Below are 13,728 nucleotides of genomic sequence, written 5' to 3' on the forward strand. Positions count from 1 at the left end.
AATTAAAAATTGTTAGAAATATTAGATTTGCTGGCTGTACTTGAAGTTGATAAGTCCCCAGGACCAGAAGTGATGCATTCAGGAGACTGAGGGAATTAAAGGTGGAAATTGTGAAGGCACTGGCCATAATTTTCCAATCTTCTTTTGACATAGGGATAGTGTCTGTGGGCTAGAGAATTGCAAATGTTACATCTTGATCAAAAAGGGGAACAAAGAAAAAGTGGGTCTTCGCCAGCCACTCTACTCTCACGGGTTCTATCCTGACCTGTTTTACTTCTACTGGCCTAGCTTTGGCCTTGTTAAATTTAAGTGGTTCTCCTCCAGCCACTCCAACCCTCACAGGTCCCCTGTAGGACCTCTTCACATTTCTTGGTTTCCTGCATTTCGGCAGATTCCCGCTCACTCTCTGCCACCTTTTCAGCATCTCTGAATTGTCTTCAGCTGCACAATGAGATGGTATCTTCCTGCCATCCTCTAAGAGAGAACCTCCTTTCTCTTATGACCATCAGCAATAGATCCAGGTTGGCATCAGTGGCCTGCCCGGTCTTGGGTGTCTTTGCCCCTACCTCCCCTGTAACATTTCACTTCTTCTGACACAGTGGAAGGTTTTAGCACAAACTGCAGATCTCCCCCTCAGGAAAACCAGCAGCCTCAGTGGTGGCTACCATGGAAGTTTAAATAGTCCCACTCTTCGTCTGACCTGCCTCCATGCTGTGCCCCACTGACTTTGTACTCTTGACGAAATCAATAAGAAAAGGGGACGAATTAATGAAAGATCAAATTAAAGGGAAAAAGGCTATTTGATGTGGTATTCCCAGGGGATCTGCCATCCAAACACTGTACAAAGCAGGCCAGAGTCTGCTTAGCTTCTGAGACCAGACAAGATTGGGTGTTTTCAGACAAGCATAGCCATAGGCCTAACTATTTAAAGGTGGACAAGAAACTTGTCTCCATACCAATTAAGTAACTGTCAGTTTCCCACTGGAGTTGGGTTCATCATCCAAAAACAGACCTCGCTCCTGTTTCTGTGGCGAAAATTCAGCACTGGATCTCAGATGAACATATTATTTCATAATGCTGTATTATAAGTATAATGACATTGCTGCTGCAGTATTTACAAAGATTCAGAACTTTATTTCAGTCAAGGTAGGTTTTCGAACCATTTTTCTACCAAACCATTTCGTCCATCAAATCCTTTCCTTCTATGAATCAGAGATTAACTTTACTTCAGCATTATTTGCACAAATGTTTTTACTTTTGAAATAATGCCATGTCCTGTGTTTGAAAGTTATCGTAATTCAGAATAAAACTCGCTGCCTCCTTCAGTAAGGGACTACTGTGCCAACAATGTGACTATGGAGCTGAATTCTCACTTTCTGTCGAACAGAGTCACCGTGTGGTAAAGAGAAGTAATGTCTGTTCTGGAGGTTTTGAGATGCTAGTGATAATAAAGTGAAGCTCAACGCAGGAGTTACAGCAATATGTATAAAATGTGTTTATAGAATGAACTTTCCCATCCCACCTGCCACGGGAATCAAGCGGGCAGGGGCACGGAACAATCAAAGGTTCGTTAACCTTAGGCGGGATTTTCCGGTCTTGGGGTAAGTGCATCCGGAACATCCCACCCATAAAGTTGTGAAGTGTGAAGCTGGTGTATTTATTGGGCTGTGTTCTTTCAAACTGAATGGGGTGCAGTCTGCACCCATCATGCCATACTTCATCCTTCAACACGCATAGACAGACTCCAGTATCTATTTCAGGTACCTCTGCAGGATACTGGATCTATCGGTTCTTATGGCCTATTAGAGAATGAGTAAAATATGGTCCAAGTGAGCTTTCATGTGGATTTGAAAGTAGAACTCTGGCTGGGTCATCTTCCTAGGCATGTAGGACCCCTGTTGAAGAAATTCATTGTAGGTTAGAGAAATTTCAAATAATCAGGGAGTTAAGTCACAAGTAAAACAACAGAGGAACTGTCTACATGAAAACAGTTCAAACACAGTAACAGATTTAACTGAGTATGAGACTTGAACAAATATTTCTGATTTAAACATGTATCTTAGTATTTTAAAATGTATTAGTTGTATTTTTAAAAGTAACTGTACACTTTAGCCAAAGTAGGCTGCTGTGAGGGATGATGGGATGAAGTCTTGGCAGATAGAACCACATTCTTTGGAACAGTGAAACCACAGAATGTGCAAGGTCTTATCAGCAAAAGTTCCTAGCAGTTAAGGTTCTCAGAGCCCCTTATGAATAGGGTTGTTTACACTATCCAGAGAAGACAGGGCTTCTCAGATATGAGAATGTACAATTGTCTGGTTTGGTCATTTATGCAAGTGGGAGTTGGTGGGACATTAACTTTGACCTTTGTTGTTAAGCATCAGGGGTTGCTAGGCAATAGAGGAAGAAGCATCAGCAGTCGGGACAGGAAGCATCCAGACTCAATGCACCAATGAAATCCCAGGAGGTCAGAGAATAAAATGCAATTGGCTAAAGCATTTACAATAATTGATTTGTACTGAAAATGACCAGTTTGTAATGACCAGAGGCAGGAAAAAGTAAACTTGAGAAATGTATAATTGATCTGTTCAAAGCATTGTAACCTCAGAATTGGCGTAGGAATGATCAGGGCCTTCTCTTCTAGAGAGGCATTGGACTACCCAATGCTATCTCTCCTTTTAATTGTTGGTCAATAAAGATATGTCTTTCTACCAGGACACTGGCTTTCGTGAGTTTGTACTGGCTGAAGTCTTTGGTGGTACTCTAGCCTCCAGAGAACCCCGCAACAATTCCTATACTTTAACAAAACTGTAATGTCAGGATCAATATTATAAATTATTGTTTATCTGAAATTGAAACCGTAAGAATTAAATATGAGATAAATTTTCAGAAGTACAGTATACCATGGGCTGGATTTTGCAGAGCGCTGCAGTCCCGCCTCCTGGATAAACAATTGTAGGGAAGCCCACCCACAATCCTAATGGCCCTGCAACAAATTGGAGCAGCATTAATTACTTCAAGACAAGTCTACAGCCCCTACCTCAAGACGAAGTCCCTCCTGAGAGAACCGCTGGTCAAAAGGCAATTCTATAGTCCTAGCAACACCAGTGCAAGGAGTGGCTTTTAACTGGGATTACATCCAGTCCAACCATATCGAGCAGTCCTGGTAAACTCTGGGTTGGTGGTCTGGGTGAGGGAGGTGCCAGGTTCAAGAGGCCTGGGACAGGGTTAGAGGGGCGGAGGACTTGGGGAGTGAGTGGTCATGGGAGGGTGGGTGATCATGAGAGGGTGGGGGGATGCTGCTGACGCATCCAGGAAACCTGCAAGGTTCCTCTCCTTTGCCCAACACCAGCCCAGGCAATTAAAGCAACTGGACTACCTGCATGGAGTGGCCTTGCCCTGATGTGGATAAAACAAAGGCGGTGACAGGATAAAGCCCTTAAGTGACCATTAATTGGCCAATTGAGGATTCCGGGCCCAAGGCTGGGCAAGCTGCCCAATGCTTCCCCCCCCTCCGCCGCCCTCGCAAACTCTAAGAGTTGGAAGTCTTCCTTTTCTCTGTCCTTTATTTTATTACTCTCCACTCTATATTGGGATAATTGAAGTGCCCCATTATCACTAGTCTATAGTTCTTGTTCATCTTTGTCATTTCCCTGCAAATTTCCTCCTTTACATCTTCCCCAGCATTTGGTGACCAGTAAAGTTTTGTAGCTCTAACCAAATAGATTCTGTCCATTATCCTCTAGGATAGCCACTTTTTCCAGCATTATCACATTCTCCTTGATCAATAGTGCCACTCATTCTCCTTTCTTTCCTTCCCTAACTTGCCTACACATTTTGTATCCAGAAGTATTTAGTATCTAGCTTTGTCCATTTTTGAAACATGTCTCCATTCTCACTGCTCCCAATTGGTTACTAACACCCATACTTCACCAGCCTTATCTTACCACACTTTGTGCATTTATGTACATGCACGGTAAACCTAGTTTACTCTGCATAATGTTCCTTCTTTGCCTGATCCCACCTACTACCTTACCATTTTTCATTCTAATGCTATTTTCCTCCCATCCTTTGTGTACCTTCTCCCTTCTTCTAGGTCCCGATGCCATTCCACTGCCACACACAGCAGTAGCAGAATGCTTTGTGAAGACATTGATCCCAGTTCAGTTCAGGTTCAACACATCTTGCCTGAACAAGTCTAACCTTCCTCAGAACTGTTGCTGATATTACAGGTATCAAAAGCTTATGCACCAGCTCTTTATCATATCTATTTAACTCTTGGTGTCTTGAATTTTAGGAAACAAAGATGGGGAGATATCAGGGGAAGGCAAAGTGATAGAGAATTAGATTTAATGAAGGGCTGGAGCGCCAATGGTGGAGGTGAGGGTTGAACAGATTGATAGCTGAAGAAATGTTTTGAATCCATTTATTGACAAATCCTACATATTCCTGGTGAGCACTGTTGCCTTAGAACACCAGGTTTGATTCTAGCCTCGAGGCATTGTACGCGTGGAGTTTGCACAAATGCATGGGTTTCCCCTGGATGTTCCAGTTTGCCTTCACACACCAAAGACGTGCGGGTTAGATCGTTTAGCCATGTTAAATTGCCCCTTAGTGTCGGGGGACTAGCAAGGTTACGGGGATAAAGCCTGGGTGGAATTGTTGTTGGTGCAGGCTCACTGGGCCGAGTAGCCTCCTTCCGCACTGTAGGGATACGATGATTCTATGTTTCACTGAATTCAATATTAACAGAAATAACAAAATAAAATTAAACTTAGTGCTAGTGTAAAAATGCCTGTGCTATTCTGTTCTACAAGATTGTTTGTTTGAAATAGAAGAAAACTAGATTGTGTTAGGAAGGGAACTCAGCAATATTCACTCTCACAACTCAGATACATTTCAGGAGCCAGTCAGAATGGCAGCTCAGCTCCTTCATACAACTGTCTACAAGCATCAGCAAACTTCTGTTAAGTCATGGGGTTAACTTTACGATTGTCAAACAAGTCCCTCAAGCTTCAAGCATATTTTTATTTCCCACCACCAAATAAGGTACATTGCCTTACAGCCATGTTGTAATCAGCAGAACCTCTTCAAAGCATGCCACAGCATATTAAGTTTTTCCTTTCTTCTCAGCAATGAGGCTGCTAGCAAGGTCCCGATTGGGCTGATCTTTCTGGCCTTTGAACAGTCCATGTCACAAGGGATGCACAGACTAGAGCTTAGGCACTAGCTTTCATTTTTCATGGTTTGGAACAAAGGGCCTTATTGACTGAATTCTTTCTTCTTTCAGAGTTTCTGACTCTGATTTTAGTTAGTTTGTAGATAACATCAGCGTAAAACAAAGGCCCCTGAACCTGCTACTGAAATGCTCCTTTCAACATGTGACCTAACCTTTCCTTCTGTTATGGCTTATTATCCACTAATTCTTTTCATGCAAATGTTTGTCTTGATGCCTGCACCTTCAGCATTCAATCTGCCAAAAGCTGTTAGAATTTATCTTGCATCTGGGAGTCCGAAGTTGCATAGACCTAAGAAATGAATTTTAAATGTGCCTATTTGTCAGCTTTCCATTAGATACTGTATGTTAGAGTTAGCTAACTGGTACTGAGACTTTGAATTGTCTGTGTGCCAGGATTGACAGCAGAGTTCAGACAAATGTTCTTCGCCCTTCCATGGTTAAATATACAGTGTAATGTAAATAAAAGTTGTGGTGGATTGCCTTCAGAAATATGATTGAGGATGTCCTTTTCCAGTCAAACTATCTGATATAGTGGGTGCAATGAGCTTATATTTTAATAAAGTTAAGAATATCCTTACTTTGCTTGTAGCATTTCTTAAGCAGTTTATTATGTAGTTGGCATATTGAAACAAATAAGTTACTGAAAATCATGATGCATAAGGCAAAGGCTAAGAAGCTTATGAATTCTAACCTAAACAAGTTGATTTTATTTAATCAGACTAAATGCAAAGGGTGATCTACCTGAATGTGACACACATGCATTTCAAAGGTTTGTGTTCCTTGGTGTCTAACCCAGTGATGAGCAACCTGGGCAAGTGAGTGGGCCGCATGAGTGGTCCTCTTTCATCTCAGTAGGCCGCAAAATTGAATTCGGGTATGTTCATGAACTATAACCCTTGAATAAGATTAAATACATTTAACATACACTGAATATTTCCGAGTTATAGAAAATGTTTAATCATTCATATATTAATAGAATTGTCCTCAACTTCATATGGTAAAAACAAAATAAATATTTGTGCTTGGTTGGACTCAGATGGAGCGCACGGCTCTGACAGCTAATGATATGTGCAATCAGCGCTCACCTAACTTTGCTTCACATGTGTTTCACTATGATCATACTGACAGGAAAAAAGCTACACAGATGGAAGCCAATAGAATGTGGAAACTCTGCGTGTGGGCAACAGTCAACAGAATATCTCACAGGTCATACTCAGAACCCTAATGAACTGCATGTTACTCCCAGGCTGCAGGCTGCCCATCACTGGTCTAACTGTCATGAACATTGAACTTTACAAGATGGTTATGTTTCAAAATACTCTCTTTAACTTAAGGTGAAACAGATTATTCTGAAAAGGAGGATGGGGGATTCGTGATAAACATCTGCTTGGAGACATGCCCACGCAATCTGGTTGCCATGAGAGAAGCTGAAATAGAGACTTATTATAATGCCAAGTAACAGTCATAACCAATTCGATTTTCAAGTTTGCTGACGACACCACGTTAGTGGGTCAGGTCTCAAACAATGACAAGACAGAGTACAGGAATGAGGTAGAGAATCTAGTGAACTGGTGCAACAATAATAATCTCTCCCTCAATGTCAACAAACCGATGGAGATAGTCATCAACTTCAGGAAGCATAAAGGAGAACATGCCCCTGTCTACATCAATGGGGACAAAGTAGAAAGGGTCGAGAGTTTCAAGTTTTTTGTTGCCTGGATCACCAACAACCTGTCCTAGTCCCCCTGCCAACACTATAGTTAAGAAAGTCTACCAATGCCTCTATTTTCTCAGAAGAAAAGAAATTTGGCATGTCAGCTATGACTCTCACCAATGTTTACAGATGCACCATAGAAAGCATTCTTTCTGGTTGTATCACAGCTTGCTATGGCTCCTGCTCTGCCCAAGACTGCCCAAGGAACTATAAAAGTTCGTGAATGTAGCCCAATCCATCACACAAACCAGCCTCCCATTCATTGACTCTATTTACTCTTCCCTCTGCCTCAGCAAAGCAGCCAGCATTATTAAGGACCCCACACACCCTGGAAGTTCTCTCTTCTATCTCCTTCCTTTGGGAAAAAGATACAAAAATCTGAGGTCACATACCAACTGACTCAAGAACAGTTTCTTCCCTGCTCTTGTCAGACTTTTGAATGGACTTACCTTGCATTAAGTTGATCTTTCTCTACACCCGAGCTGTGACTTTAATAGTGTACTCTGCAGTCTCTCATTTCCTTCTGAATGAACGGTATGTTTTGTCTGTATAGCGCGCAAGAAACAGTACTTTTCACTGCATGTTAATACATGTAACAATAATAAATCAAATCAAAATTTATCCCTCCATCAACATTCAATTATCAATTTATTCCCTCATTGCTGTTTGTAGGACCTTGTCTAAATTACAGCATTGACTGTTGTATGATGTGATATGTGCCTACATGCTATTATAATGTACAGGTGCTCAGCAGAACAAAGATAAATGTGGAACTGGAGAATCATATCATCCATAGTATGATGTATAGAATCACGTGGTAAGAGACACAGAGTACACCCCCAAAGCAGTCTGCATGGAGACAGCACCATGCATGGCATTAACTAGTGTCTGTACATAGTTAAAGATTATCATTAAATGATTCATGTTTAGACATACGAGTCTCAAGATCTCAGCACTGAGACATCAAATGAACCATTAATGCAGTACTGGCTATACTTTAAAAATATTCCTTGGCTATGAAGCAGTTTGGGATGTCCTGAGGTTATGAAAGGTGCTAAATAAATGCAAATTTTTTTTTGTCTCTGCAAGCCTCTTTTTCAATTGACAATGACCCAAACTTCCCTTAATCCCTGTCATTACCAGCTAAACCAATTGTCTTTTGAACTGGTTTCTATTGTTTGCCTCATTGATAATATAGTTTTGGTATATATTCGTTTATAGATTAAAAAGTTCACTTTCTCTTGTTCAGGAAGTCTCCAAGCAACTGCTAATAAGGGAAATGAAACAACAGTTAATACAAAAATATTACTACTATTTATCTAGTCCTTCTGTGATGAAATTTGAGGGAGTGATATTAAAACCTATAAAACTTCTCTCAAGTTCTTTCTATTTCTCAGCATCAATGTCTAAAGATCCCTTTTATGTTATTGTGTACATATAACATGTAGAGTTACTACTTAATGTACTGAAAGTAAGTAAGGAACTCCAGAGACAAGCATCACAGTTGTACGACAATACTTATTTCATTAATGAGGCTATTTATTTCACTGAAAAGTACTAGGGAGAGAACTATAAAAGGCCCATGCGGATGCAGGGATCATAATAGATGATTGCCCTGCGCCTGTTTGTTGCAATAGAGGCAGCATGCAAATTTCGTGCTAACTGCTCATTATAATGATTGCAGTGAGTAGCCAAGCTAAGTGCACTCGAGTCTACTTACTCCAGGTTCTGTGTGTTATTTGCTCAAACAATACTATGTTTGCGATGTGCCAGCAACTGTGCTTTGCTTCTGACTTTGGATCATCTTCAAATGGTTTCCATATGTCTTATATTGTACATAGTTTGACATTTAAGTGCTTTCTGACCAAGACCTTATTCTTGCTGTTTGCCTTTTTGGTCAGATATTCATTTCGAACTAAAAAATAGAGTTGCCAAGTTTATGAGAACATAAGAGACTGTGACTTATACAGATTTACTACAATAGCTAGTAGCATTCCAGTATACATAAAGGGAAGTGATCTGGTGTTTGTGTAAGTCTTTCACTTGCCTAATTCAAACCTAATGTGTGCTAGCTTTCTCCAACTGCTGCTATTAAGGGAAATAGAACAGTTAACAACTAAAATATTGCTGCTATTTAACTAGACCTTTTGTGATAAAACTTGAGGGAGTTATATTATGACACCCTGACCTGTAAAACTTTTCTCAAGTTCTTTCCATTTTCTAACAATGATACATTTTGATGTTTCCAGCTCACTTTCCAAGTAGTCCTTAGAATCACTGGGGAGAATTTTAACCCTCCAAGGAATGAGTGAGTTGCGGTTGGGTGCATGGGAGGTAAAATGTATTTTAAAATTCAAACCTGACCCAACCCATTTCCAACATGCTCACTTCCAGTTTTAATGAGTTTGAGGGTGGGGTGGTACAAAAGGATGTCTAGAGGCAGGTTGTTCAGTGAGAACTTTTAAGTAGGTTCTCTGCCTCCAATGTAACAGACTGGTTATTTTTAACCCAGGAGGGCCAGATTTCTTGATACTTACAAATCTTGGCAGGTAAAAGAGGATGTGAAGGATTGGATCCACAAGGTCAGCAATTGGAGAAAGACTGTTTCTTGCAGGCCCGACAAGTTAACATCTTTACATATCCTGTGATCCCACAAAGTCCACCCTGCAATTTACGACTATCCCCACCTGCCTTGGAATTTACCATCTGCTTCCCTGTTTGCACCCTACCCAACAGGCAGACAGCCTGTCCTGTGGTTAATTTCTGCATGACATCCAAGAAATTTCAGCGTCTCTCATCCGGAAATCCTCCTTTCACTCTCCTAATGGCCCTGAGGAAATAACAGGGCCTGTGTCTTGTCAAAGCCACAAGATTTTTTTTGAGGTAGATAAACCTAATGCACAGAGAAGGGATTACTCTGTGCCACAGGAGCCACACTAGTTTGAGCTAGACTGGTTTTGATTTCCACTGAGCTCCCACCAGACTTTTTGAGACATATTGTCAGAGCAAATTAATCTTAACTTTAAAGAATCTTAGTTGTGGATGTTTGTCCTTTTTTATTTGTTATTGTTTCATCTAAACATTCTCTTTGGTTTTGGGCATGTTTTTAAATCATAAAATTTTTGTCTTGTTAAAATGATGGAGGGAAGTATAGTTTACATTAAGTTCTGTTTACAGAAAATTAGAGTACACTTCTACTACATATTAGGGAGTGGTAGATTATGGAGGCTAGCAGGCTTGTGTTGAGGCCTGTGTGTTTGAGAGTTAAGTGGCATCATCCATTGCAGTAGTATAGTTCTCATTACTCAACAGTGTAAAAAAACTGTTACGTAAGAACATAAGAAATAGGAGCAGGAGTAGGCCATCTAGCCCTTTGAGCCTGCCCCGCCATTCAATAAGATCATGGCTGATCTGAAGTGGATCAGTTCCACTTTCCCGCTTTCTCCCCAAAACCCTTAATTCCTCTGTCTATCAAAAACCTATCTACCCATGACTTAAAGTCTGCAGAAGGATCTAGATAGGCTGGGCGAATGGGCCAGGAACTGGCAAATGGAATTTAATATTGGCAAATGCGAGGTGGTCCACTTTGGTAGGAAGGACTATTACTTACGTGGCGAAAAACTGCAGCAGACGATGGTGCAGAGGGACCTCGGGGTCCTTGTGCGTGAGTCGCAAAAACCCAGCTGCAGGTGCAGCAGGTGGTCAGGAAGGCGAATGGGATGCTGGCCTTCATAGCAAGGGGGATTGAATATAAAAGTAGGGAGGTCTTGCTGCAGCTGTATAGGGCATTGGTGAGGCTGCAGCTGGAGTACTGTGTGCAGTTTTGGTCGCCGCACTTACGCAAGGATGTTTTGGCCTTGGAGGGAGTGCAGAGGAGGTTTACTAGGCTGATTCCGGAGTTGAGGGGGTTGAGCTATGAGGAGAGGCTGAATAAACTAGGCTTGTACTCGTTAGAGTTTAGAAGAATGAGGGGAGATCTCACTGAGACATATAAGATGATGAATGGGATGGATAGGATAGAGGTGGAGAGACTCTTCCCGCTCAGAAAGGACATAGAACATAGAACATTACAGCGCAGAACAGGCCCTTCGGCCCACGATGTTGCGCCGACCAGTTTTTTTTTAAAAAAACACTGACCCACTAATCTAAACCAATCCCTTTTCGTCCATAAACCTATCCAGAGATCTCTTAAACGCCCCCAAACTAGGCGCATTTACAACCGCAGCCGGCAGGGCATTCCAATCCCTCACCACCCTCTGGGTAAAGAACCTACCCCTGACATCCGTCCTATAACTACCACCCCTTAATTTAAAGCCATGCCCCCTCGTGCTAGCATTCTCCATCAGAGGAAAAAGGCTATCACTATCCACCCTATCTAAACCTCTAATCATCTTATATGTTTCAATAAGATCCCCTCTTAGCCTCCTTCTTTCCAGCGAAAACAACCCCAAATCCCTCACTCTCTCCTCATATGACCTCCCCTCCATAACAGGCAACATCCTGGTAAACCTCCTCTGCACCCTCTCCAAAGCCTCCACGTCCTTCCTGTAATGTGGGGACCAGAACTGCACACAGTACTCCAAGTGCGGCCGCATCAGAGTTGTGTACAGTTGCAACATGACGCTGCGACTCCTAAATTCAATCCCCCTACCAATAAACGCCAAGACACCGTATGCCTTCTTAACTACCTTATCTACTTGATTCCCAACTTTCAGGGATCTATGTACACATACACCTAGATCCCTCTGCTCCTCCACACTATTCAAAGTCCTCCCGTTAGCCCTATACTGAACACATCTGTTACTCCTACCGAAATGCATTACCTCACACTTCTCCGCATTAAACTCCATCCGCCACTTCGCGGCCCAGCTCTGCAACCTGTCTAAGTCACCCTGCAAACTATGACACCCTTCCTCACAATCTACCACACCACCGACTTTGGTGTCATCAGCAAACTTACTAATCCACCCAGCTATACCCTCATCCAGATCATTAATAAAAATTACAAACAGCAGTGGCCCCAAAACAGATCCCTGAGGCACACCGCTCGTAACCGAACTCCATGACGAATATTCACCATCAACCACCACCCTCTGTCTCCTATCTGCCAGCCAATTCCTGATCCAAGTACCTAGATTACCCCCAATCCCATACATCTGCATTTTCTGCAGAAGCCCACCATGGTGAACCTTATCAAACGCCTTACTAAAATCCATATATACCATGTCAACTGCCTTACCCCTATCCACCTCTTTGGTCACTTTCTCAAAGAACTAAGACAGTAGGACTAGGGGGCACAGCCTCAAGATAAAGGGGTGGGCGGTTTAGAACGGAGTTGAGGAGGAACTTCTTCACTCAAAGGGTGGTGAACCTCTGGAATTCTCTGCCCGTTGAAATGGTGGAGGCTGCCTCGCTAAATATTTTTAAGATGCGGTTGATGGGTTTTTGATAAGTGAGGGGATTAAGGGTTATGGGGAGAGGGCGGGAATGTGGAACTGAGCCACGACAGATCAGCCATGATCTTATTGAATGGCGGGGCAGGCTCGAAGGGCTAGATGGCCTACTCCTGCTCCTATTTCTTATGTTCTTATGAGGTAGCCTCCACCACATCAATGGGCAGAGAATTCCAGAGATTCACCACCCTTTGAGTGAAGAAGTTCCTCCTCAGCTTTGATCTAAACTGCCCCCTTCCCACTTATCTTGAGGCTGTGCCCTCTAGTCCTGCTATCCTTTCTAAGTGGGAAGAATCTCTCTACCTCTACCCTATCTATCCCCTTCATCATCTTATACGTCTCTATAAGATCCCCCCCTCATCCTTCTAAACTCCAACGAGTACAGGCCCAGTCTATTTAGTCTCTCTTCATAGTCCAACCCCCTCATCTCCGGTATCAGCCTAGTGAACCTCCTCTGCACTCCCTCCAAGGCCAATATATCCTTCCGCAAGTGTAGCGACCAAAACTGCACACAGTACTCCAGCTGCGGCCTCACCAGTACCCTGTACAGTTGCAGCAAGACCTCTCTACTTTTGTATTCTATCCCCCTCACTATAAAGGCCAACATTCCATGTGCCTTCTTGATCACCTGCTGCACCTGCAGACTGGATTTTTGCGACTCGTGCACAAGGACCCCCAGGTCCCTCTGCACTGTAGCATGCTGCAGCTTTTCGCCTTTTAAATAATAATCCCTCCTACTATTATTTCTGCCAAAGTGGATAACCTCACACTTGCGAACATTATACTCCATCTGCCAGGTCCTCGCCCACTCGTCAGCCTATCCAGATGAAAATGCCAATTTAAAAGCTAACTTTTAGACACAATGTTTTATTATCGGTCCTTTCCTATAATAGCCAATGTATGAAGAGGATAATGCATGAGGAAAGGAAATGAATTTCTTACTTAATTTTCCTAACTTCTAAGTAGCTATTTAGATGCAGTATAGATGGTAATACTGTAATGTGTAAGGAGGTAACAAAATATATCATTTTTTTAAAATATGGAAACTCTTCTGGGGGCAAGTTACTGATGGCACTTTGGCAATTGCACATTTTTTAAGGGATGGGCATGTAACATGTTTGTTTAAAGTCTGATAAGACCCTGGGGAGAGAGTTGCCTGTATTTAATCCTGAAAAATATGAGATCTATGAATCAACATTACGAAGCAAGTCATTAATCCAGAATAGTTCAGGAGCCTTGCTAACGTTACTGCCTTACTCCACAGCAATAATTTCTCCAAATGGATTCTCTCTCTATGATATCATCCGTACTGTTTGAACAAA

Source organism: Carcharhinus amblyrhynchos, chromosome 5 (assembly GCF_965287045.1).
Source record: "Carcharhinus amblyrhynchos chromosome 5, sCarAmb.v2.hapA, whole genome shotgun sequence".
In the NCBI taxonomy this organism is placed as follows: Eukaryota; Metazoa; Chordata; class Chondrichthyes; order Carcharhiniformes; family Carcharhinidae; genus Carcharhinus; species Carcharhinus amblyrhynchos.